General features: G+C 42.7%; 1 protein-coding gene across 1 annotated transcript in view; it reads left to right on the top strand.

Moving 5' to 3' along the window:
- The window catches only part of CDH2 (cadherin 2), a 276,482-nt gene that overhangs the window by 5,161 nt on the left and 243,582 nt on the right, over positions 1-27,739 (top strand). The gene's annotated exons all lie outside the window — the stretch shown is intronic.

Genomic DNA, 27,739 nt, shown 5'->3' with positions numbered 1-27,739 from the left:
TAGCTATTTAGTGCCTGGTTGTGTATCAGGTACATTGTGGCGGTGTTAACCGTCATTGGTTTTATATATAGCAGTGATGATGCTACGTACGAGCTTATGAACACATGTGGGCCCTGTTTATTGCTCCATTCATTCCCCATCTCGACCTGCGGCTCTTTTCATATGTTTCCACAGTTGTGTGTGTCAAATCTTAAAGCACCCGCATTAAAGGAGCCGCATCTTTTTTTGTACATGCCCGAACGCCCCTCGTGTACTCAGCTGTTTCTTCAGTGTAGTCCTAAGAGGTTTGTGGAGCTTCCGTGCGTTTGCTTCTTCCGAGACGTGTACCACCCCTGAAGCACGATGGAAAGGATGTGCTCGGTTTGGAGAGTCGTCTCTTTCAGCAATGCCACATAACTCACGACGCACTACACGCGAATCAGTTTGGGTTTGCTCGCACTTCAGCGTTAGCACAACAGGCACTTGTTGGCTTCCGGCACCGGCCAGTGACCCCCATCGGCTTCAGTGCAACCACTCTGTTGGTTGTAAAGACAAACAGACACTCTTTCCCAGAACCAACACAAGGGCACTGGAACCGAGAATGTTCCCTCTAAATCATAACTCCTGCTCACTGCCCCTGTAGAGTTGGGGGTCATTTCTAACTTGAGGAAACAAATTGCTTTTCCTTCCCACATTATTCTTTCTGTCTGCCCTGTCACCCGGGTCATAATTTCTGCTTTTTATAGGTAGGTGACCGTTTTACAGGTTTCACCTCCATAGTTTGTTTGTGAGAGACTCCGCCGCTGTTGGAGAAAACCGACATTTTGGAATATGGGCTGCACATTTATAAATTATTGACTTTCTGCTGGAGCGTCTGACAAATACCACAATGGGCAGAATTAGAGCGCTGCCCACACCGGGGGTGCCTTGAAGTGATCTGTTTTCTTGTTTTATTTTGAGAACAGATGTTGGTAGTGTGTTTTGCCTAACAGAGGATTGAGGTCTTTTACCTGTCAGGCACAAGTAGAGCTGCAGCAGAGGAGATCATACCAAAAACACTTATTACTCGACTGGCCAGGTGGTTTGAAATCCCTGGCCCAGATGGCAGCGTTAATGCAGTCATAGCTCGCACCTACCACGCTGGCGGAGACCGGTTACACCTCTCAGTCACCTCATATTTCCCCTGCCTGACAAACATGGAATGTGTGCGAATGAACAGGGAACGAGCAGAGAAATGCCAGATTCCTTTCTGCTGAGCAGTTACCGTGGATCTGCTATATTTCTACAGACACTTCTGCAAAGGGATAAAACTAAAAAAGGATATGAAAGGAGCTTTGGGCTGACTTCACTTGCGTTATTCAGTCCTTAGTAGAATGATGGCACGTGATCACGTGGAGCACTGTGCAGGAACTATCAGCTGATTTAAGTAAATCATCTCCAAGGCAGTATCCTGCTTCTCTTTATTTAACTTTAGTGTGTGCCTGTACGCTAATGATCCTCGCTAAGTACTTTACCATGCCGATTTCCCTTTCGTTGGACAGGCTGCTATCTGAAACAAGTACACGCGTTTATTTTTCCGCCTGGTTTCATTACCTGTCCTGAAGCCTTTATCAGTCAACTCATTTGAAATTTGCAGTGGGACGAAATTCAGAGATGACACTTTCTGGGTGTCTGACTTGAGGAGACATGACACCCCTCTTAGAATTCCTGTGCACAATAATTTTATGGGGTTAGTACGGCCAACAGGGAGGTTCTCAATCTGCATTCACATGATACCAAACGAGCAAACAACAGAGTTCGTGCAACTAGGCCTCACAGTTCTTGCCAGAGCACAAGGGCACCCAGAACTGCATTGCAAAGCTCACGGAAGGACCCTGCAGGTGGCATGAATGGATACACACCACAGGGTTAAATCGGATGGCTCTCATTGGACACCTTCCTGCTTTGATCACAACCCACAGTGAGAACCTCTACTTGAGGAAGCAGGCACCAAACCAGTAAGCTAAGCTACTTACCTCTCACCGTAGTGCCAGTTAGTTTGCATCTCATTTCTCCATCATAGCTTCACCACCATATCATATCTGCCAGTCCAGGAGGCATGATGGGAATTTTCATCTCTTAGTTATGCAAAGTCTGATTAATACCGCGGTCTCCAAACCTTTCAATGCCACGCCCCACCCAGTTGAAAAATAAAAATTGCTAGCCCCCCCTCAGAATTTTTCACAAATATTTTATAAAGATGGCAATGTTTAAATATGTCTAGACGTATTTAAACATTGCAGTTAAGTACTGTTACGTTTAAAAAAAAAAGCAATAACATGTTTCTGCTCAAAACAAAACACTGTTATCTGTGTAATGCTTCTTTTGGCCAGAGCCTGGCGCCCTCCTTGGGATCACTTCAGGCCCCTTAGGGGGGCCCGCCCCCCAGTTTGAAGACAACTGGAATATGTTGAACAACTAGCCTTCTGTGCCTTTCTTTTGATTCAGTAACACAAACTGCTTTCAATCTTGCTATAATTTCAATTAAAACTTATTTCTAGATGTTCACAGCCTCAGTATCTAAAATGGAATCACACAAACGTATAACACATTAATGTAGGGTTAGGTATTTTATTTAAATGCAAGTAAAAGTGGCTGAATTGTGAACACAAAATCTCAACCTGCGGATAATTTCTATATACAGCACAAATTACATGCTTAAATAAATATAATTGTGCAAGATAGCCTAGCAATCCTTCGTGATCACCAATAACTCTGGTTTCCACAGAAATCAGTGACACTTTTGGCATCAGGCTACTTTAGCATATAGTTGTAGTTTTGGGATTTATTTAACATTTTGATTTCTTTGGCATGCATTTCTGCACCGGTGGTGGGGACCAGTACCGTTGCTGTTAGTTTAACAACAGGATTTCTTGTGTGCATCCGCCTGTTACTCTGAGTCAACAGTCTACTCCCAGAGCCTGGTTGTGGGCGTGGCATGCAAACATCATCCTCAAGCACTATTCATAAAAGAGAGTGCCTTGGAGAACAGACAATTAAATAGTGTATACAGGAAGAACACTTGCAGAACCCCCAAGACCTCGGTCTACCCTGGAGGATTATTTGCGTCTTTGTCACCACAGTGACTGGTGCATCTGTGACACTGCAGCTGTATTTAAGAAGATGAGCTCACAAAAAGCCATACCAACGGATCTGTCGCATGCAGGGTAAACTCGGCCGTTTGCACTGGTTCCAGATATTCATTCTGGCAGGACGAATTAACAATGTGCATTGAAGACCACTTGAAATAAATTCCGAACTGAGAAGGGGTGTATACAGCATATCCTGCCTCAAAGAATGCCAGCAGCCTCACAAGGCGAGAAAAAAAACACCCCTTTCATCCACAACCAGTCAAATGCCAGTGACTCATGGGTCTCGCATGAATAAGGATTAAAAAATACCAGGATAAAAGACTAAAAACAATCAAAGCTAGGATCAAGAAAGCCACAAATCTGGTGTGACTCAGGACTCAGTCACGAAATGGGACAAAAAGGTGAAATTCGCTCCAGTTGTGTGAGATGCAACATGGTCTACAAAGACAAGCTGTCATGCCCACCACGGGATTCTGGCCACTTTAATGACAGAGTCATGGAAGAAGGTGTTGTTGTTGGGACACTGCAAGTACTCGTGAGAGCTATTGTAGTAACACGCAGGATCCTATCACACTTCAGTCCTTGTGGCATGTGTGCACAAGAGACCCTGCTTAAGACAGGGGTGCTGCAGGCTGTTACTTCACCCAGATTTGATCATCATGTTGCTGCCACCTGTAGGCCTTGTTCATACACCGACTGCATATATTGGACTATTCTGGGATTCCATATTTTTGTACTTGATGCCAGTTTCATGCTACTTTTCACATCTTTGCACATTTCGGATTAGCACGATCCTTAGGTTGTTCACATTATTTGGGCTCAGCACTAAATTGCTCATCTGGAGAGAGAATTGCACTTATTAACAGAACAGTATGCCCTAAAAAGGGTCCATTCATGTTTTCTGTAGTAAGTTTCATTGGCAGCCGCTGCATGGTTTCTTGAATGTGCTGTGGCTGCATTGAGATGCATCCATGCAAGTGAGTTTTTCAACACTGCGTTAATTTTTTTCTCCATCTTTTTAGTTTCCCACTTCCTTGTAGCTTTTGATTTTTAACAGAATCCTCTGGCGTGTGACACAGTCAGCATAGAGACGTACTTTTAGTCTGACGAGATGCAGATCAAATGAATTGTGAAAATTGTTGGATTGCAGTTGTTGACATTCAGTGAATGTCATGGGGTTGGCACTTATGGGATCATTGCAAGTATCTGCTCGCACCAGTGGTGTTGTCTACAGTGCCTGTATCTGTGTACAACAAGTATAGATCTCTCAGGTCTCAGAGCTGGGCATTGGTTTATCATCTTTACCTGGCTCTGTATGAGCGGAGTCTGACTCTGCATACGTCTGATAGTTGTCAATGCACGGCGTTTGAAGGTTGCATGCTACCTACAAGGAGCCAGTACACGCAAGCACCAGCCTTCTTGGTGGTTCTCTTTAAGGTCACGTTGAGCTCCAACGTCGATGCAGAGAATATTTTGGTAGTTTCAGTAGCTGCTCTACTGCGAGTTTAGCAGGATTAATTTTTGGAACTCAAAAGCGTGATCACTCTGTTCACGCAATTTATTTAACTGGTATCACAGTACACAGTATAAAACTGTATCCCTTTTAAATTCATGAACACTGAACACGTCACAAATCTTGGTTCCCCAAAATAAACCCTACTCTGCACATCCCAAGGAACTGTCTGCGGATATTATTTGCTTGTTCTTTCTTGGCCAATAAAACTCTTTAAGACTGAACCTCACAGAAGAGTTCATCCCTTTGACTTGTACCGATACAGTGATGTGAGGGCGGGCATGTTGGGGTTAGCAGTAGACTCTCCCTTGGAGCCCTGCAGTGTGTAGCAGTGGTGGACTGCCTAGAGACCTGTCTATCACCAGTGCAGCAGGACCATGTGGTGTAATGGGCCTACTGTAACTGAATTAAGGCAGACTTCTGCTTTCCTGTATCAGGGACCATGGACACTGGGGTCGTGACCCGGAAGTCAGTAGTCTGATTGTAGTTTGAGTCTGTGGAATGAGGTAGAGAAACGTGTGGGGGGTTTACTTTTCTCTTTGATTGAAGCATCTATGTGTTCTCTTACTAAAGAGGTTATAGTTCAAAGTGTACAAGGATCTTTGCCCTTTTCCTGGAGTTTTCAGGAGTACGGGAAACACTATAGTAACCGCTGGCCATGTATCTGAATGATGTTTACATGAAGGTTGATACCATCCAAAGCTCTCCATCCGAAGATGCCGAGACTACTGCTTTCAGTGGATTTAAGATAGTGAAGGACATAGGAATTTAATGCACCAGCGGGAAAACGACAACAAGCCTCCACACAGGCTTAGAGGTCGCTAACACTGCAAGGTGACCGAAGACACACTGTCTACCTATATGTTATGTTACAGAGATTTATATAGCTTTGTATTGCGATTGACAAGAGCCTGTAGCGGTTAAAGGGTTCAGACAGCTTTACCCTCTGGCCTAGAAAATTCCAGTCAGCTTTGCCAAAATGCTTGCCTATCCAGTTGCCAGGATGGTCAGAGCGCCCACGCAGCTCAGTATGTTACCCACATGCCTGCCATCATAACTACAAAATGGAAAGCCTCCAAATCTTTTCTTTTCTTAAAAACAAACCAGTATCCAATTTTCTTCCATTGCCCCCTCTTAAAAATGTATGTCCGTTTTGGCTTTAAAAGTGGCAGTCTCCCATAGTTTTTCAAAGTACACCCTGGGATCTGTGGCACTGGAGGCCTATGCGTACATGCTGCGTGGCTGCCTCCAAGGTTTCAGCTTTAATTAGCAATGTTCAGTTAGTCTTTGAGGCGGAGGGGCCGTTCCCATGGACCGCTTTGTCTGTCATCGTCATCCTGAAACGCAAACCCTTTGATTGATCGATAAACAGCGCAGTTTTCTTAGGCGCCCGGATTGGTGTCTGCAACAAAGGGAGCCAGGGAGGGGGCGGGGGGAGGATTCCGGGGGCGTGGAGTGCGGAGACCGCATAAAGCAGCCCCATAATCCTATCGAGAGTTTATGAAAGCATTGGAGACGGGTTTGCAATCCCTCTCGGTACCAGAGATGTCATGTTTTCGATTCCCGTCACACAGACTGCCAGCAAATGGGAACATGGTAGTTAAATCTTATAAGTTGTTGAAATATCTTCCCTGGCTTTTTCTTTCTTCCTTCACGTGGTAGGCATCTGTATCTACAGCAGAGGCTAGTTTTTTGTGAACTGTCACCCATAAATGTAGGAGACGCATGTACATAGATTTGTCCGGCAGACTAGTCATATATTTTTGCGTTTTTTTCGTTGATATATGTTTTCACTTTTGGTGTCTGTTCCGGCAAGGCAGTTTTGCTTTTGTATTTCATGTCACATTTTTTGTTTCTTTACTTTATCTTTCAAGTGGCTCTGGCTTTTGTTATTCCACTGCCCAGGGGTCCATATCACAGTTGCCCTACTTTTGGGCAAAGGCCATCTGTGGCTAAAGTCGATTAGTTTCACAGTGTGCACACTTAGAAGCAGCAATATAGTCCCAGATAACATTGTACCATTGTAACCTAAATGTAATTTGTGTGTTTTTTCATCCAGTTGATTCTACTTTAGTGGCCGTGTTGTTCACTTTGCAAGCATTCCATAACTCAAAAGATGTAGATTCATTTTTTTTTAAATAGTACCCTTTGCCATGTGATATTTGTTGGTTGAAAAATATGCGTACCTTAATATTGCTGTATATTTGGCTCACCTGTGAGTACAAATGGGAAGTAACAAACCTGTAAAACGTCACAGTAACAATCCTGCTTGCTGACTTGGCCTTTTCGTATTTTTTTATATTTCCTAAATTTTTGTTGTTATGTTCCTGCTTGCAAAGTATTCTAGGTAGACGTGAGGTAACCCAGGACACGTGCAACACGCCTGTTGTCTTACCATAGTAACCTCATATATATGAGTGTTTCAGGCCTTTTTGAATAGTTTATTTTGCTTCCATTTACTCTCCCGTGTGTGCCCTCAGCCCATTAGTGTGTGTCAAAAAAGGCACGCAGATGTTTCTTTGTCGCCATGGAGGCTTTGCTCCTGCTGGTGTATTTTTATATATTATTTCTGTTCATTAGTAACTTATGTCATGGCTTGTCTAAAACAGGGCCTACTCTGGACATGATAGACACTGAATGAAAAGTGTAGTCAACAAGTTGGGCACTTATGTATAAAAAGTCACAATCCACCTGCAAATGAAAGCACGCTCACTCGTTAAGAAGAAGTGAACATAGGCTTGGCCAAGCAGTGGATTTACTTCTCTGTCCAAAGCAATTGTCCACTGTCTTCTGATGCGTAGACCACTTCACCTGATGCTTACCTGCCAAAAAAAGAAAAATCCAGGTTTAAGGTGGGCAGAAGAAGTGAATACTGATGGTGTGGTGACTTCCAGTGGTTAGCAATGTGGACAGGGTGTTCAGCCACCAGGCAAGAGGTCTTCTCCCACATTTGCTCCTCCTTTGTCCCGCATTTGACATCCGGCAGCAGGTGATAATGGCTCAACAACAAATCTCTTGTAGTATCAATAACTTCACAAATATGCCAGGTGTGGGCATGGGGTGTACTTTTTTATTTCTGGGGTGGGAAAGTGCTTGCCTTTGTACTCTCTGACTGCAAGTATCACAGTCCATAGGAAAGGGAGAACAGGTTTGAGCCGTCATCTACGATTAATGGTGACACGGTTGTCTCCTAAGCATGTGCTTGAGTGCGATCTCAGTACTTTATCACCCATTTTGAATGCAGCTGGTTCTCTTAAATTGTTCTAGATGTTTCTCCAGGCATATGGATTATCTTGAAATATTCAAGGTGTAATATACAATCTCATAAAATATAATTTCTGTATTCCTGTACAACTGTTGATATATCCATACTAATTCATTAATTTATATTATTGATTGATTTGTTTGTGTATTACATGTGATCCAAAATCATTTCTATAAAATTGTAGTGGTCTGAAAATTCGATCATGTTTATCAGCTCAGTTGTAAGCATCCGGCCAAGTTGTGTTATCATGTGGCATCCAAATCTCTCTTCTGTCATAGCATATCCTTTTTGGTCTCAGTGTCAGACTTCGGATAGCTTTTGGCTATTTTTGGCATATGCAAAAAAGTATTTCCTTTAACCAAAGCAATAGCTGAAATGGTGAGAAGTACTGGCTTTGCCATTGCTTATTTGTTTACTTGATTTGTCGAGTGTGGTTTGTTAGTCTCTGGCACCTTAACTTCACTAGGAAGCTGCTTTTCCAAAACTTTCCTTTATGTGAAAATGGAAGGCCTAGGCCTTGGCTCAGGGGTCTTATGTTATCTTTTAAACAATGGTCTTTTCGTGTGGAAAGAACCTGGTGCCTTCATAAAGGGGAATGGCCTAGCTGTTGTCTTGGTCCGAGGTGAAGACAGTTCTGAAGGCTTGCCGACTGGGTTCTCTGACCTGGTATGGGTTCCAAGCATTGTAAAACTGGGGCACAGAATTTCGATTGTTCTGTCCTCAAGGTTCATCCATTTAAATGTGGTCAAGGCAATCGGATGTGCATTGCCGATCTAACACTGTGGCTAGGAGTGCAATGATAGTCCTAGCATTTAAAAGTATTGTGGGCTGTTCACCTCCAATGCTTTAAAAATGTTACATGAACTTTTGAATCTAGCTTATAAACCACATGAAATTGACCTACCCCCTCTTAGAGGGACAGTTTATGTAATAATAGATCAAAATGAACTCTGGAACATCCCTTCTGTCAAATATTCTTTGACAAATAAAAAGGAGACAATTTAGGTAATCTATTTCTTGATGTGTTTCACTCGGTGGATACAAGAATTTCAAATGGACAACTAAACGATGACCAACCTGCAGTTCCAACCCTCATTACCACTTTGACAAAGTCTCTCACAGATTACACTCTAACAAGGGTGAATATCTATAAGGAAGATCTTTTAAAATTAAAGCTCTAATAGAAAGTGATCATGTTACACAGTTTTTTACCATCAAAGTTGATGGACCCCTACATCAAGAGCGTGAATTAGCAGTTGGTCACTCATATGCATTTAATCTGAAAAGGTTAAAATGGCAAGGACTTGTTTTAGATGAAATAATGCAATACTCACAATCAAATTCCTAAATTCATGGTGTTCACCTGAAGAAGAAACAAACAGGATTACAGATGAATTCATAAATCCTGGCAAATGGTCACAGCTTGTAATCATACCGATGGGCATGTTTGGAATGTCACACTGTGTGAGGGCCTCAAGTATAGTTCCACATTCACCCCATGGTCTGTGATACACTAAAACTTTGACACAGCAAAAAAAAAAAAAAAAATGCAGAGAAAAGGTTATTGAATAAATTGCCTATAACTCGGAGATAGGTTCAACAACCGCGAGTAAAATAATTAAGATCCCTATATGAAAAGGCTATTTGGGAAACAGAACTAGCTGCTTCATACAAAATGTAGTCTCTTCTACATCATTACTGTAGTCCCAACAATGCTAAGCATGTTTGGGATTTTGTGAACAATGTGACCATTAGGAGCAGGTGAGCAAATAACTCAACATCAGAGAGGAAGATTTGATTATCCATGTAAGAAAATTATAAAGCAACGGTGGCATAATAGCAACTATCGAAAAATCTGACATGAGTGATGAAACTAACATCACTTTTAAGAATAATTAATTGTAGGCTAATTGTCTTGATAGGCATAGAGGCCAATTTTTCCTCATCATTATTTCTGAAGGACTTGAAGGGTGTAGCAGCTTGATCCTATACTGATACATTAGATGGAATTTCAATCAGAATGTGGCATTCGAACTTGATTGCTTTAGCAATTCTGATTGAGTAGTTCCTTGTTCAAAAACACCCACTCCACGCCTGCTTGATAGATTTAAGATGTGCTTTTGATAAGGTCCCAGGACAGCGATTGTGGACAAAGATTAAAGTTTGGAACATACCGAAATCACTACTGTGGGCGATTGAGATGTTATGTAGTGATATGTGGGTTGCCATAAAGTTGATTGATGGAGACACTGTCACTAAGAAAATAGTGACAAATGATGGTCTTAAACAAGGATGTGTGTTGGCTCCATTGCTTTCTAATTTGTACATTGCTAATTTTAATGTCTTAATTGAAGATGCCTTTTTTAACCCCCCTCAGTTAAATTCTAAACTAGTTGCAAGTCTCCAGTATGTGGATGATATTGTGTCGCTAGGTAGGACTTCGACTAGCTTGCAGAAATTAATTAACACCTTTGCAGTGTTTACTAAAATACGTAATATGGAGGTAAATATTGAAAATACTAAAGTCCTGACCTTTGGAACCTGCTTTAAAAAGTCTGCAGCGTGTTACCTAGAGGAGATGTTGGACACCGTCATGCAATACACCTATTTAGGTGTAAAATTTGACAATCTAGGAGACACATCTGCAATCAGTAAAGTTGAAGTCATGATTGCTGCTGTTCGCATTTACAGATCTACAAAAACATTTAAGTAGTTTCTCCTTGGATCCAATCCACAAAGCTATGAACAGTGAACTAATCCTCTCTTTAACGTATCGGTCTGAAATTCGGAGAGGGAAGTGTGGAAAGTTACAGGACATTGTACAATGTTCTATCCACAGACAGCTGTTAAGATTACCAAAGAGCACTATCCAAACTCAAGTGCATTTCGAGTTTTTCTTAGTTCTCCAACAGTTAGCTTGGCAAGGGTCATTTATAAAAACCTGTAAGACAATAAAATACGCCTCAAGAAATACATTAAATTATCAGGTGTGGAGAGAAATGATGCACCCATAAGGCACTAATCCATGGCGTATATACCCAGATACCTCTTTAATTTCACCAAGCCTTAAGGACCTGTGAGAACCATCAGCTTTGCCTGTGGTTTTTAAGTTCCTGTTTAAAAAAGTGTGAAAAGAATCAAACATCTTCGCGATAAGGAATCCCTTACCAAAAAGTTGCATGGTTGGACGGTGTTCAATTTGTATGTGCAACCAACATATCAACAATACCTTAAAATCAATTTCTCTCTACATTTCAAGTTATAGTTTCTTTAATACAGGATAGACAACTATCTGACAAAAAGTAACATTGCCTGATGCAAGCTGTAAACTTTGTGGCTACAAAGAAAATATCCTTTTGCATATTTTAAGTATATGTCCAGTTCTGCTGAATGCTTGTAGGAAGTTATTTTGGAAGAGTTTCAATCATCTCCACCTAGGAATCTGCAGTCATGCACTAATACAGCCTCTAAATGGACAACATACATAATTAAACTGCAGTTTTGTCAAATTCATGGACCATTTTTTAAAGGTGTTGTAATTGATTCAGTCTTTTAATCAAATTGTGACCCACATACATTTAAATGTATTGGTTTTTATGTTGTTTTCTTATACCTACAGAGAAGATATGAATGGTGTTTTATTGGATTTATGTATCATTTGATCTTATCCAGTGTTTCTTCTCATGTTGTACCCTTTCAGTAACCATGTGGAATACATTGCAATTGGATTAATGTCAAGTTTGGGCAATGCCTGGCCATGTATTTTAGAAGTCTTTGTGCTTCTCCTATTCCTCTGGTTGCCCCCATACTGATTATGTTGAAATAATTAAACTAAGCAAGAAGCAGAGGAATGTCTGTATGATGACATTTCGTGGTGGCGTAAATTGGCAGCTGATCTTTTTTATGGTTGCTGGAATGGTGTCCAAAGGAGAGCCCTGTGTCAAACACAGCAGAGTTTTAAGCGCCTTTGCAGGGCTGGCTCCAATGTAGCTGCCCAAGAGAAAGACATTGTTCTCTTGATGAAATCACAGTTATCAGTATTTTGGTTTTGGTGCTATTCAGGTGCTTGCTGCTTGATGGACAGCGTGATAATGCAACATTTTCTAATCTGAGAGAAAGGATTGACTCAGTTATAGGGCGAAGCATGCATCTCTATGCCATTTTCCCTCTTGGCTCAATGGAATTCAATGGTCCCTTGTGTCATATGCTGAAGAGTCCAAGAGGATCCGGATTAATAATTGAACTGCATCAAGTAAATAGTTCTTCATCTGCTATAATCTACGATTTTGTATGATATAGAATGTTATTGGACTCCAAAAACACCTTGAGGTAGTGCGTGAACGGACAGAGAAGGAGTTTGGGAATTTACCAGCTCCAAAATTCAGCTGTTTACCAGCAGTGCATTCAGGATGGTGAGCTTCATGGGCCTGCGACATATGCCTCTTTAAGAGGAAGCATTACCCGACATAAATACTGGATTTCTGTCTTTTTTAAAGACTTTTTTCTCCCATTCGTCAATTAACTTACATTTTTTATTATTTATCGAATTCCCATCTTCTCCTCTCCTTCAAAATTCACTGGTCAAAGGGACTGAAATTAATATGCAAAGTAGTCATCAGGGCTTACAACTGTGACCCTAGTTATATGGTTCACGACTTCTCCGAATGTGTGTCTACGCCATGTTAAGGAAACACAGAAGATGTTTTTAATAAGAGCATTTTCAGGGGGTGGGGGGCATCGTCTTTCCCAGCAGGCATTATAGAGCCTACATAATTTACTCTGCACTTCCTCTTGTTGAGGGACATCCGTGGCGCCTATTTCCTTGTGTGTGCACAGACAAGCACTAGCTATGAGATTTTAAACATCTGCAGTGAGAATTTAATTTCGAGGTCCAAGTTACCAAGTGTTCTGCAGATCAAGCACCCTTCTGTAGGCTTTCATTGGGAGCTAGATCCAGTTGACTTGTGGCCGGGTGGACAGATGAGAGCAGGTTGGTGCGCCCAGATGCTTGCCTCCTTTTCTGCACGGATAGTCGAACAAAGTGGGGAATGATGCTTTATACGAAGTGGAAAACAAGGAAAAAATATAGGCTTTTAGTCGTATACCTCCGACTACACACCTCAGTGCTCACTTTGTCTTAGTGGGGCTTGGGGACCTGCTGGTTTGCTCTTAGGTCGATGCGTGATATTCTCTTCTATGCGTGATATACTAACTGCGCGGTGTCTGTTTCTTTTTAAATCCTGAGCTCCCTGAAAAAGTTTTATCGTGGCTTGCCAGGCCTCTGTGCAGTTTGCAGTAAATTGGTACATTAACTGTGCTAAAGTGTGCATATACATCGAGAGATGGTGGGTGACACTGCAAACTGCATCCGTCTCGAGGAGCTTCAAAGAAGAAAGGAAACACATCCTTTCTATGTTGGTTTCCCATCTGCCGTTTTTTAACAGAAGGCACTGAGCTTTGCCGTCCACACAGAAAGTGTATTACATATTTTCCAGCTGCAGGAATAGTGCCCTCTAGGCAGTAACTGCAATATAGGTTGGATTGGATTATTTCAGAGTTCTTTTCATGTGCATCCTCTTGCCATTTGAAAAGCTAAATCTCTTTGTTCGCAGGAGTGGATTTATGCTAGCGACGGCGAACAGCAGCAGACATGTTGGGTTATGTGCGTTTTGCTGTCTGCATGATTATTTAACGCATCTCAGTTGTCAACTGGTTATCTTGTTTCTTGGTGCTTTTGAGTAACCCTGATGGCTCAAACGAGAGTGATACAGCGGACCTTGCAAAACCGTGCTCTTCCTAGAGGAGCAATTTGTTTCTCCCTTCAAAGATGACCTGTTTAAAAGCAGGCACAAACTACGTCAAAGCCTTTATTTCTTCATCTTGCCAGCTTCAAAGCAGCACAATATTGGCAGCCTCACCTTTGTGAAGATTGGAGGTTCTAATCAATCAAAGCATTTGTAAAGTGCACTACTCACCCGTGAGGGTCTCAAGGCGCTGATGGAGGGGGGCTGCTACTGATCAAACAGCCAAGTCTTGGAATGTCTCCTGTAGGCAATTAGGTCCTGTGTCTGTCGCAGGTGGGTGGGAAGGGTGTTCCACGTCTTGGCTGCAAGGTGGGAAATGATCTGCCACCGGCGGTCGTTCTGTGGATGCGTGGGATGGTGGCGAAGGCAAGGTCAGTGGAGCAAAGTTGTCGGTTCGGGTGTAGAAGGAGAGCCGTCTGTTGAGGTATTCTGGTCCGGTGTTGTGCAGTGCCTTGTGAGCATGGGTGAGGAGTTTGAACGTGATTCTCTTGTTGACGAGGAGCCAGTGCAGGTCTCTCCGGTGGGCTGTGATGTAGCTGTGTTGGGGGATGTCCAGGATGAGGCATGCAGAGGTGTTCTGTATGTGTTGCAGTCTTTCCTGGAGTTTGGCCGTGGTTCCTGCGTAGAAGGCGTTGCTGTAGTCCAGTTTACTGCTTACGAGGTCTTGGGTGACCATCCTTCTGGTTTCAGTGGGGATCCATGTGTAGATCTTCCGAAGCATGCGGAGGGTGTTGTAGCAGGAGGAAGAGACGGCGTTGACTTGCTAGGTCATTGATAGTGATGAGTCCAGTATGAATCCAAGGTTGCGTGCGTGGTCGGTCAGTGTCAGTGCAGTTCCCAGTGTGGCAGGCCACCAAGAGTCGTCCCAAGCGGAGGGGGTGGAGCCAAGGATGAGGACCTCAGTTTTGTCAGAATTCAGTTTCAGGCAGCTGTTCTTCCTCCATTTTGTGATGGCCTTTATTCCTTCGTGGAGGTTGGTTTTTGCGGTGGCGGGGTCCTTGATGAGGGCGAGGATCAGCTGGGTATCATCGGCGTATGAGACGATGTTGAGGATGTGAGATTGGGCGATGTTTGTGAGTGGCGCCATGTAGACGTTGAAGAGGGTCGAGCTGAGGGACAATCCCTGGGGTACGCCGCAGATGATTTTGGTGGCTTCAGAACGGAATGGAGGGAGCCGGACTCTCTGAGTTCTGCCGGTGAGGAAGGAGGTGATCCAGTCCAGGGCTCTTTCACGGATCCCTGCGTTGTTGAGGCGTGTGCGTAGGCTGTGGTGACAGACGGTGTCAAACTCAGCTGAGAGGTCCAGGAGAATGAGGGCTGCAGTTTCGCCATTGTCAAGTATTGTACTGATATAGTCGGTGGCGGCGATGAGGGCGGTTTCGGTGCTGTGGTTGCTGCAGAAACCGGATTGGGACGGGTCCAGAGTGTTGTTCTCCTCGAGGAAACGGGTCAGTTGTTTTTTGACAATTTTCTTTGTTACTTTTGCCGGGAAGGGGAGCAGGGAGATGGGCCGGAAATTCTTGAGGTCCTTTGGTCTGCTTCGGGTTTCTTGCGGAGGACATCTATCTCGGCGTGTTTCCAGCTCTCCACGAAGGTGGTGGCCTCGAAGGAACTATTGAGGATCTTCCGGAGTTGGGATGCGATGACGGAGTTTGCTTTGCTGAAGATGAGGGCAGGGGTCGGATGGTGAGCCGTAGTGGATGGTGTTCATGATTTGGATGGTGTAGTCGTCATTGATGTGGGCCAAAGAGCAATTCAGCATCTCGGACAGCTAGAACTAATAATGGCAAACGTCTTCATTCACTGTGCCGTTGTTTGTCACTGTGATGCTTTATGAGACCTGTTCTTAACCTTTTGACTTCTATGGACACCGACTGAATCATTACTTAAATCTTGGGATCTCCCCTTGAGTCATTATTGGAAGTCGGTGACACCGACGTAAGCAATTTCTATAATATGAACCCCAATAAAATGCACAGAAAAGCACAAAACAAGTATACATCAAACAGATGCTCAAATATTATTCTTTTGTTTAATAAACAATCAAATATAGAAAAAGTTTTCAAATTTTCAATTCTACGTCTTTAATCATTGCATTTCCTTTACAAATTTTAATATTATTTAACTTTATTAAAAAGTTGCATGCTTTCTGAGTAGGCCTTATAGACCCAAATGTGTACTCAGACCACATTTTATGAACCACTGCTCTATGCCAGTGCTTCCCAGACCTTTTAGAGCCGTGGCCCACGTTTTAGACCAACCAAGTTTTCACAACCCACCTAGCTTTAATGGACATAAGGTGAGCAATGTTTTAATGTAACTAAAGCATTGTTTGATAGTGCTCTGTCGTGTACAGACAGCACATTTCCTATGAAATGTCCTCTAAATTTGTACAGACATACAGTTTTGCTGTTATATATTGTACACACACATGATAATGTGTGGGAATAGTGTTTCACTGAATGATTATCATTTGTGCAAAATCAAGTAGTCTTGATTTTTTTTTATCCTAATAAAATATTGATTTTCCTCACACTTTAGAATTACAAAAAATGTCTTTCATTTTTGCTTACCTAACCACTGAATGTGTACAGTTCACATTTTACCGGTACTTACATTTTGTTGTGTGTTACAAAAATTACATCCTACAGCCTTTCCTTTCACTCTCTCTTTATTCCAGCAAGATTGTCACATAATTCACTTTACTTTTCTTTCTTGCAAAGTGAAAAGAGTTTGTGAAGCAATCCACATGTAAAAAAATCAGCAGCTATTTGTCAGAAGGCATAGCCTGACATTCCACCTTGGTGTTATGTGACAATAAATATATAGAAATCAGAGGCTTCTTTATTTATTACTTGGAGTTTTTGCAAACCACCGAGAATCAACTGCCAACCCATCAGTGGATACAGAAAAACATATCTGCACTAAATTTTGAATCTATAAAATTTAGTGCAGAGTAGGCAGGGGGTGAGAAAGACAAAGGAGTGCTTCAAAAACTGATTTTCCCGCCCCTATAGCAGTTTCTCCTTGCCACTACAGCTCAATCAATGACAGTGCTGGTAGGTTTAGCGTTTGAAAGGGTGGCAGCTGATCTTTTGGCTTTGCCAATGCTTGTTGATGTTGTACAGCATGGGCTGGTTCTATGTATACGTGCATGTATCGATCACCATACCTTCATATGTATGCTCAATGATACTGCATCAGGAATTCTTGCACGTATCGCTAGCCCCAGCAGAATGACCTGTCGGTGTACATGAGTCATCTTTCTTTTGTTTTTCAATTACCGATCCAAAGTGGTGGACGCCCATCTTGCAGCAGTAAATGAAAAAAAAAATGGAGTGCCGAAACTTCATTATGAAGAAATGAAGGAATGGAATTACATCTAATTTGGCTCATATGATTTTGATAGGCCTTTTAAATCTGTTTGGCAGTTTTTGAAGAAATGAAGTAAAAACACTAAAGCTGTATCTTTTTGGTTGGGTATGTGAACTGATTCCCAAGCTGAAATGTGAATCTCAACTTTAATGTACATTGTTGAGAAAAGCTCATAATTTTTGGTGCTGTGCTCATTAGATGGTCCATGTATCTTATGGTTCACAGTCCTTGTTTTGGAAAAAAAAATACTTTGGCAATGAGATTACAAGGTGAGCTAAGTAAGCTAAGCTATATTGGTCCTATGGGAACGGTTAAAGACCACTTCATGTGCTTTTTTGGGCACAGCCTTGCCAGGCGGATGTGGGTGCACAGGTACTAGGCATGATCACATCCCTTACCCTGCAGGCACTGTAATCAGGGGTTCTGGGTACAGAGTGAAGTTACAGACTACACTCGGTGGCAATCCATGTTGGTCACAGCTGCAGGCTATCCAGCCGATGGTGGGTTCTAAGTTACTGGGCCTGGCCAAAGAGGCAGCAAACACTGGTGATGGGGATATCGGGCATATGTACTCAGCCTGTGCCTAGCAGATGCTGAAGGCATGGACGCTAGATACAGGATATGTTATGTACTACGGCTGTGCACTGCACCCACGGTATACAGGAAAAAGGGCATGCTGAAAGCCACAGTTTGTGCCCTATGCTCTGTACAAGCTTCGTATGGACTCAAGCTGAACGCAAAGGGTTCTGCTGGCATGGGTGATTCCTTACAGACCACATAATGAACTTGATCCAGGCTGCATGAAATCATTTCACTACCATTTTTATGGGCGCGTGCAAAGCACTCCGTCCCATTCTGTAATCTCTCTTTGGGCTTCAAACCACGCCCATGTCACGTCAGTCACACACATTGGTTCGTGAGCTTCCCTTCTAAAATCCGCTTGCTTTAATTTGTGAAAGGCATGCATATGTCATGCCTTTTCCGGTGTTTAGCCCACCTACCTAGCACCGGTAAACTACTAAAAACATACAAGCCTCGATGTTTTCAGCATGGTGTCCGGACTACTTTATCTGTTTATTTTCCACGCAGCGCGATCGCGCTGCATTTTACATAGTGCGATCACACTGCGTTTTTTTTTTTTACAACGCTAATAGCTCTGACTCGAGCTAATGCGAGACCCGTTGCATTGAAAAAGCTTGTTACTAGATGCATGTATGTATGGACATCAGCCCTAAAATTGCACAGGCTTACCTGCTTTAGGGGTAAAACTCGTGTCAACAAGAATCAAGATAAATAGAATTCTTCAAAATATAATAAAGGCCTCAAATAGAAGCAATGGCTAACACAAGGGAAGGAACAAGGAATCCACTACAATGGTATCTGCAAAGGACCACACTAGAAGTGAACGGACCAATAAAGAGTACACGTTCATGCAATATAATAATGTATTTGAATAATTCACAGCATAAAAACAAGTAATGATCGAATATTATTTTAGTAAAAACCAATAGAATGCTTCTCATAAACACATTTTCCCAAAGTTAATTATTTGCATGCTTTTGTGAACAAATTGTTCTTTTCTTGTCTCTTAATGAAACTGAGTAACAATATTTTGGTATAAGCAGATGTGTAGGACTTGGACCTTATAAACTAAAGTGACATCAAAAGGGTCACTTACATTTCTTCTGCGAGAAATTACAATTTTAAAAGAGATGTGTGAAAATTGTTAGACAGATGTGCAGTGCCCTTGTTACAGCCGGCTTGACAGCACGTTTGTTAGAACTTTTATCACAATTTTTATTTAAAAATGCACTTGCCTTCAGAGGAATACACGTGCTAATAGAAGTACTGTTTAATGTACGAAATTTCTTCCAAATTATATCACAGTTACTTTGTAGCACCACTGCAATATGTTTCTGCTCTTTTTACCCTGTGACACCTGTTAACCTGCGAGTGGCGCTGCAGGCTTGTGCTGCTCACTCTTGGGGCACCTAACAACACCCTTTGGCAGTGCAGGTGGGTGCTCCTTACTCTCTGGATACCCGTAATATGCTCTGGTACTAGGGGCTTGTGCTGGTCACTCGTGAGACCTCTCGTAACAGCCTGTGATCAGCCGTGATTTCTCCATAGGTGCCTATTAGTTGTGCTTATTTTTTATATTACCTCTTGTGTAGTGTACTGGCAAAGCGCTCCAATACTGTTGGTCGACATTGTTCTTTAAAATTGCAAAAACAACATTAAGTACCCTATGCCCCACCATTTTCTAGAGTTACCAGGCGCCGCTGCATGTGGTAATGCAGCCATGAACTGCTCATTCATGCAACCCCCAGCAGCAGACTGTATGTAGTTCGAGAACTCAAGTCAGACTTGACATTGCAGAATTGTTCTCAGTGCTCTTTTAAGAAACATACAGTGGGCTTCAGTGAAGTAAATATCTGTCATCTAGTGCTATTGGTTATTATTCCATCGCCTTTGAAGTGCTTCCATTGCAGTGCATGGGGTGCATTTTTCTCTGAATGTGCCAAGTATTACGTGGCAATGCAGAAATCATTTTGAAAATGTCTCTTCCTCTACAAGGAACATTTTCTGCATTATAAGCAAATGCTTACTCAAAAGTACGACGTAAAAAATAAGTATGTAAATGTTCTGTTTCATGTGCTGTGTTATTTTTAAACAAAATCATATTGTGGTGTTGAAAAAACACTATGTAAAAATGTTTGCTTTAAAAGGAACATCTGACAAATATAATCCAGAATTTCCATACTTTTTATGGTGGACTGTGTCAGTTTAATCAGGATCCTGCCTACTTCTCGAGGTTGGATCAGCCAGTTTATATTCATTATGAGTATCCCCCTACAAACATTGAACACCACGCTGTGGTCCTTCTTTAGTGTTGCATAGTGTTGAGTTGCATAGAGTGGCATAGAGTACAGTGGACTGGTGTAGAGTGTATTGACATAGAGTGTTGCATAGGATAGTGGTGTGGAGTGCAGTGGCATTGAATTCAGCAGCATACAATGGAGTTGTAAGATGTAGTGGCGTAGGTTAGGGTGGTGCATAGTAGAGTGCAGTGGTGCAGAGTGGAGTGGCGCAGAATGGAGTGGTACATAGTATAGTGGTGTAGAGGTGTAGAATAGAGTGGTGAAGAGTGCATTGGCACAGAGTAGTACAGGGTAGAGAGCTGTAGAGTGCAGTGGCATAGTGTGTAGCAGTGCAGAGTAGAGTGCAGTGGTGCAAGATAGAGTGGAGTAGTGTGTATTGAAGCATTCATGGTGTGGTAGCACACTGGTATTACAGACAATACATTTTCAATTGAAATGTCCATTAAATTTGCACAGGCATACAGTTTTACTAATACATCTGTACAGTGCATAGATGTAATTGTGTAAAAATTGCATCATGTAGGGTAATGATTTGTTTTGATCATATTAAAGTATTTGTTTTCAACACACTTCAGAAATGACAAAAAATGTGCTTTATTTGTGTACCTAATTCTGATATATTCTTAAATATGTAAACAGTTCATTTAAGTGTTGTGGTGTGCTAGAAAAAACTCTTTCCTACCCCCAGTATCCAGCAAGATTGTCACAAAAGTTCTCTCACTTTGAAGTCCGAGAAAGAGAAGTAAACATGCACCATTAAAAGACAACGCCTAACATTTGACCTCGGTCTTTGTATGCACAGGAAATGTGAGGAGATAAGATCAAGATTTACAGGCCTGTTTACAGGAAGGGAGAACTTGGAAGGTTACTATAAATAAGGGCATGGCAAGGGAAGGATCAAACTCAAACTGGACAGCCTAAAACAAATAAAGCCAGCAAAAGGAAAGCAAGAAAATGTGAGTTAAAAAATACAAAGCCATTGGCAAGCAACAGGCAGAATGCATTTCTAGGTCAGCTTTCTGAATGTCCCCAAGATGTCTTTAGCAAACCAGACCAGGGTCTGCTAGGCTACAACCCAAAAAAACCCTCTCTTTTATTAGGGGTTAGTCGCTCGCCCAGTAAGCTGTGTCACTTTTTGTTGCAGACACCTCAGTTCTCATGCATGAACTTAAAGATGTCTGGTCCTGTGGCAATTGTTAATATTCTGCCTTGAATGCCATAAACTGGACCAGAGCTCTCAGTTCTCATGCCTGTGCTTCTGGGGACTCTTGGACCTTGAGATCTTGTATTCACTGTTCTATTACTGGAATACATATGTTAGATTAGACAATACTGACATAACTTGAGCATGTGACACACAACAACCAGTATTCACTTTCTGCTTTACCAAACACTATCACAGGTGGCATTCCGATGATTTGAATGCAAACATTTCAAAGAAGTCTGGTGTTTATGGCGGCATCTGCCATATTTTCTATCAAGATTTGCACTGGGTGAGTCATTATTAGGGAGGATCAGGTTGCCTTCCGCAAGGTAAATATGATAAATGGTGGGTCTTTTACACTTCATCTTTCTCCTTTCAGTTGGCCATCTCTCAAATTTCAATAATTAAGGAGATGGTTTAGTCAAATTATTTTAAATGCAGGACCCTTTGTTAACCATATATTAAATCAGTGCATCTCCAACAGATTAGAGTTCAGACTGCCTGATGAGATCAACTGGTCACGTGCAGTGTTCCCCTGAGGCTCAATGCAATCAAAATAATTCAGACATTATATGTAATTTATTTAGTTTTAGTCTGTGCAGCTCTGATACCATTATGCTGCTTTTTTCAAATGTTTCACCCCCAGAGAAGGTGAAAAGGAATTTAGGTCTGATTTGTTTCCTTGAGTGTTGTGAGTTTAATGGAGAATGGTGGGACTGGATAGTGGATTTCCACCTGGCTACAGCTTGGTAAAATTGATTTTTGGCCTATTCGGAAGTTGGAAATTACCTTCACGCCTGAGATCGAGAGTGTAAGAGTTTCAAGGGGTTGAAGCTTTGGTGTGGATCTCTCCTAGGAAACACATGTATTTGGCAAGACGAATGACAAAGCAGTTCAGTGGAGGTTTTGGCCAATTGTAGGCTTCTGATTGGCAGATATTGCACGCAGGCTTTAGAGAAGCATTTATCAGTCATATCATATAAAGCTTTCTGGACCAGACATAGGGTTTTGAAGTTATATCTTTCCGTTATTTGGAGTTAAAGCAGGGCCATCAGTGCCAGAGTGATGCGATTGAATGGCATAATCTTAGAATGCCATGTGCTATATGGTTTTGCATTTTTTATAGTTTGCAGGTGATGTTCACTGGTATCCAGATGCGTATGTAGTTGCAATAATCAAACATTGATGTTGTCACAGCTAGGAGTGACCTTGTGCTAAATAGTCATGAATGGAAAAATATGTCTGAGTAAATGCAGATTGTGAAGGACCCGCTTAATAACCGCATTGACATCAGCGATGAAGGATACTTTGAAATTAAAATTGGGGGGGGGGGGTCTCATAAACGCTCCTCAGTCAAAATGAATAGATGCCAGTAAAAGTACGGATCAAGTCCTCAATCTCTGTTAAATTTAGGTAGTGTTTGTTTTGATGCATCCAACCATTTTGCTAGCAGGGACTGTCTTGAATCCCGAATGCAGTTTTAGGAGTACCTAAATTTCGTGTAGCATTTATATGGTCCCTAAGTTTAAAGTATTTCAGGATTTGAACCTGAGAGGTCATATGTTTTGCATTATGACCGCTCGTAGGGCAGATCCTTCAGGCATGCCACTGTGAACAGAAGTGGATTTGGAGAAGAAAGTGTTTCAATTAACCTACCGTTTCCGAATCTCCAGGAAGCCAGAGAACCAATTAGCAGTGTCTTCAAATCCATCATATTACAAAGTTATTTCAGGAACACTTTGTTGTCAATATTATTAAAAGGGCCGCAGATGTTGAGAAGCAGTAGGGTGTATGCATAACCGTGATCCGAGGATAAGTGCAATTCATCCCGTATGTTGCTGAATGTGGATTCCATCCCATGTAGTGCTTAGAGACACCAGGCTGGAAGCCACTTTAGAGGTATGGTTTGAGTGTTTTCTGTCTCCACTCACTTTGAAGTCAGTAGATGTAACAAGGTGGAAGGGAGGAGTACAAAATCAGTTAAAAATGAATTTACATCTGAAATCCCCTATATTTAGAACATTTAGGCTATAATGTCAGTGTTCTGAAGATGAAGATTCTAGGTGCCGTTTTTAAGATTTTTAGCATTTTCATTATTTTGTATGAACGTATTACCTGCGGGTAATCCCCCATTAACCTGCAGAGGGATACTTCCTAGTTTTATTCATTTGTAACGTGGCCCTGTTTATGACTTACTCAGACACGCCATTCTGGCGGTACATGTGCGCACACACACTTTTCATTGCGCCTTCTTGCTGTACTTTCTTCCAGTCTGTGTTGTTTCTGCAGTGCATTGTCAGATCATGGTATCGGTAGCTGGCCTCCTGTGCAAAGCCAAAACAAAGAACAAATACATGTTCCTGAGATTGTTTCTCCCTCAAACAGCTGTAGTGCCCCCCATTTAAGCTTTGGGCATGCATGCTGGGCTCTGGTGCCTGCTCTCTGGCCGTGTCCACGTTTTGATAGGAGGCTGCTAGCTACTACCTTGAACCCATGTGGGGGGAAAAGTTGGGGGTTGTTGGTGTTGAATGAGCGGGGGCTGAGTATGCTGCCACCTGTTGGCGGTGAAAGTACCTGATTTTTTCCAAAGCCTGCAAAATACTCTGCACGTCTGGACATGCAGTTGGATGCCAATGAAAAAATGTTTTTGGGAAAAATACTCTGTGGTCAAAGAACCTTTTCTGTTGTGACACCAGTGGCATGGTTCTCTCTGGGAAGTTGCGATGAAGATGCCAGTGACATTGGAGTCCTGGCTGGGACGTTAAAACAAAGATGTTTACATCTGTAATTTACAGCTGCAGTGTGTTTTGCTGTGGCTAGGGGAAATAATTAGATAATAAAAAAGTTGCTTGTGCTTGAATTCAGTTTCGTACAGAACCTGTTGGGGGATAATCCTAGTTACATATCATGCGGTATGTCTCCACCTAAACCGTGATACACAGCCTAACAGTGCTGTACGCTTTTTCAGCTAGGGTCACAAGCAAGTTTCTGTGCCATGATATTAAGACTACTAGAGCATTGAGGTGCTAACACCGCCCTCACTCCTCTGCAAAGTGATGCTGTAGTGGCAGTCAGTGAGTACACCGTGAGTTGAACTTTCTGGTGAACTCTTCTTTCCTTGTTCTTTGATAGAAGGGAATGCAGCTAAAAGCTCCTCGAGAGAATTCACTCGTGTGATGTTGCAGTTGGTGCACAAGCATTTGCAACAGCATGTACAGATAAACATTAGTCTTTGGTTGTTGTGGTTCGGGAGCATGCAGCTAGAAATGGAAGGTCTTTCTGAATGGTGTGTTTTCACTTTCTTTCTGTAGCTCATGTGCTTTGGGGTGAAGGGGACCGCACGGATGCCCATGCTAGTTGTGAGAAATGCAAGAAACCCCAAGGCCTGAGCTACGGGCCACCCTCTACAGAAAAAGTCAAAGAATTGTTCTCCGGCTGTATTTTTTACACAACAAGATGGCATTAAAATATTTGATGGCCATCACACAATGTACAGACTTTTACATTTAAAATGGAGAGGAGTTTGAGTTTTTATCTACATTGGAATCACCTAACCACATTGTTGAAGTCATGTTTGGCCACCCTGCTATCTCTTAGAGCACTGGCTAATTAACTTAAGAGCCCGAGTGCTAGCCACCTGGTCCCTCTTTACAAGGTGAACTCCTGTTCCCTCACAAGGGGAGGAGCTAAAGGCCAGCAAGTAAGCTGAGACCCTTAAACATTCATGCCAGAGCAACCCAAAGAGGGGTCGCCTGGCACACTTTGGGAGAAGAACCTTGGTAACCGTGCTGGGTTTTAGTCCCCTGGCGCAAGCTCCAACACCCCACAGTCCAGAGGGCAGTGCCATGGAGTACCCAGGCCCTGCCTTATAGATTGCAGTACTTCTGCCCCAACTTAATCAAAGTTTAAATCCAATTGTATCCAGAATTTGACTGCCTTCTTGTTCCAAATGCCACGGTGCCTACTAGCTTTGTGGCCAAACCTGGCTCCTTCTCTGCCACAGGCCCAGTTGTTTAGCTGACGGGTTGGGCCTCCCCCACACATCTGGCTACCTGTGGGTGAAAGAAATGTTGCACCGCAAAGGCCACCAATGATTCCACAAACATTTCATTACCATGAACAGCTAAGTGTATACCATCTTTGTGAAAGAAGTTTGTGTCAAGGGTAGCAGGTTGCATCTGCGGTGAACAGGGGCACAGCAAGCCAGGAAGCAATGTGGGTGGTGAAACCTACAACTTAAATGTCCTTTCCTGTGTCCATGCCTGCCGAGGCTTACTGGGCAACCCAGGAAAATACGTCGATTTCAAATGTAACCACCGAGCAGCTGTTGATGTGCTCCTCCCCCAGCTAGGTATAGGCCCCACTTGTGGCCTGGGCCCGCCATTACAGTGTTGCCACTCAAATACTTGTTTTTCAAGGTTGTAAGCCTCATGGCCTGCGCCCTGACTGTTAGTTGTTTAGTGATTTAGGTGATTCCATTTGCATTGGGACCACGTTTGAGCTAGTTATGCTATGAAAGTGAAGTTGTTTGCTTTCCAGTAGTTTGAAGGCCTGGTGTAATGTGCCTAATAGTGATGGGGCTGATTGTTTTCCTCTGCGGGTGACGGTCCCTATCTGAACGATGGATAGACTGTGTGTAGGATAAATGTGTGAATGTACTTGAGTAACGGTGCTTTTCTAGGTGTGATGACAGGAGAAGGTTCGAAATGCACTGCTTCTATGTTTCTGAGTTCAGTGAAGCAGATGTGTTGTTTTGAAAGTCAGGGCCACGGTTCCTATGGCGGGTGTGTTCATATTGCTGTCCCTTATTTTCTGAATTTTAAATTTGAAGGAGAGCAGGTCACTGACAGGTCAATAGGAGTAAATGTATATTTTAAAAACTGCGCTGTTCCTCGGTCTGGGATGGTTCTTATGATTGAATGATTTCTCTAGACTTTATAGGGGAAAAGGTAATGTTTTTGTTATATGTTTTTGTTCCAAGTTGTGATTAATTTTTGTTATGCTCGCTTGTTAGTTTCTCTTCCGCTGTCGGAGACTAGAGCCATTTCCTTCTCAGGGTCCAACCCACCTGTTTTATTTTTATTAGCACCTCTGGTGATGATCATTCACATTTTACCGATTTGCCTACAGTCATTACCATGTCTCACATCACTCCCCACAGTCAACATTGTAAATAAAGCACACAGTTGTTTCGGATTTCAGTAAAATACACACCAGTATTATGAGGTCATATCCTGCTGTAAATTACAGTGACGCTTCTGGTTGTAAACTGGCGGGCGAGAGTTCACAATGGACCGTGCATGGGAACGCGTATGGGGCATCGCGCATGTGAATGCGTTTGCTGGGGAGGGGGAGGGGCTTTAGCAACCGGGGCAGCCTCTGATTCGTCAGGCACGAGGCTTTGTTTCAGTGGCTATTGTCTCTGGTTTACAATGGCGTAGTGTGTAGCTTCATGCACAGGCTAAAGGATTCCCAGGCCCCTCATCCCGGTTTACAAACCATCCCCTCACCTGACCTGCCCACCCAGAAACAGTTTGGATTTATTACAATGGACGCTCTGTTTCGCGCCCACTCCACGTCTCCCGTACCTTCAAACCGCCTGACAATGCTTTTCTTAATTAGAAGCAGAACACTCGTAGATACTTTTCCAATTGTCTTGTCGCCATATTGTAATAATTCATATGCACACTGCTTCAGAGAGAGCGTGAACTCTTAGCGAATAAGCTTGTTCTATCCTGATCAAAGTCCATGTAATGCTAGACTTGCTTAAACTTTGCACACTGTAACATGACTTTTCCTTCTGCTTGGACTGGCAGAGCGAACAGAACTCCCACCCAGTTTAACTTTTAAAAGATTTGGTAGGATGTTCAGCTAAAAAGGGCTGAGCGTGGAAATCAGTGTCCCCGGATGGAGAGAGCCCTTGTTTTGTTGTCGACAAAGCAGGTAAAGGCATTCGGAGTAAAAAAGCATAACTGGAAAGTCGGTAAATATGACGTCAGCGCAAAGGGTCCCTTTTAAACTTGTTATGAGTGAACTGATGGAGGATTAGGCTTCACGTTTGTCACTGCAGGAGGGAAAGGGAGGCCAGTGCTTCTGACATATAGTTTGCAGTCATGTGACGTTTGTCAGTTTGTGTTTGTGTTTCATTTTGCATTTTAACAGAGGCTGCTCTATTCTCATCTGGCTAAAGTAAACCCCAGGGCATTGGCATGAAGTGTGCTTTGTTACAGACTCCGCAGCCGTGGTTCAGCTCCCAGAAGCACGCTAATATTCACCTGACTGTCTTGTATCTGCTGGGTTTAGAGGTGACCCTTGTGCACATGTTTGATTTTAGGGAGTGGAATGCCAAGGGTGGTAAGGTCCTATGCAAACAGGGAAACTGGATTCCACTCTCCACACCTGGGTCCTGAAACCTCATATTTGGGGTACGGCAGGCCCCTGACACTCCCTGGACCCCAGCGCCACTGCACCTGCCATAACAATGAGTGCTTCACCACCGGGAGTGATCTGTATTGTGTATAAGTCAGCCAGCAGGACACTGCCCGGGCTTACCGCGTTGTGCCACCCTGATGTTGGCGCAACCCTG

Source organism: Pleurodeles waltl, chromosome 2_2 (genome assembly GCF_031143425.1).
Source record: "Pleurodeles waltl isolate 20211129_DDA chromosome 2_2, aPleWal1.hap1.20221129, whole genome shotgun sequence".
Lineage (NCBI taxonomy): Eukaryota > Metazoa > Chordata > Amphibia > Caudata > Salamandridae > Pleurodeles > Pleurodeles waltl.
This window is presented reverse-complemented; position numbering and strand designations above follow the sequence as displayed.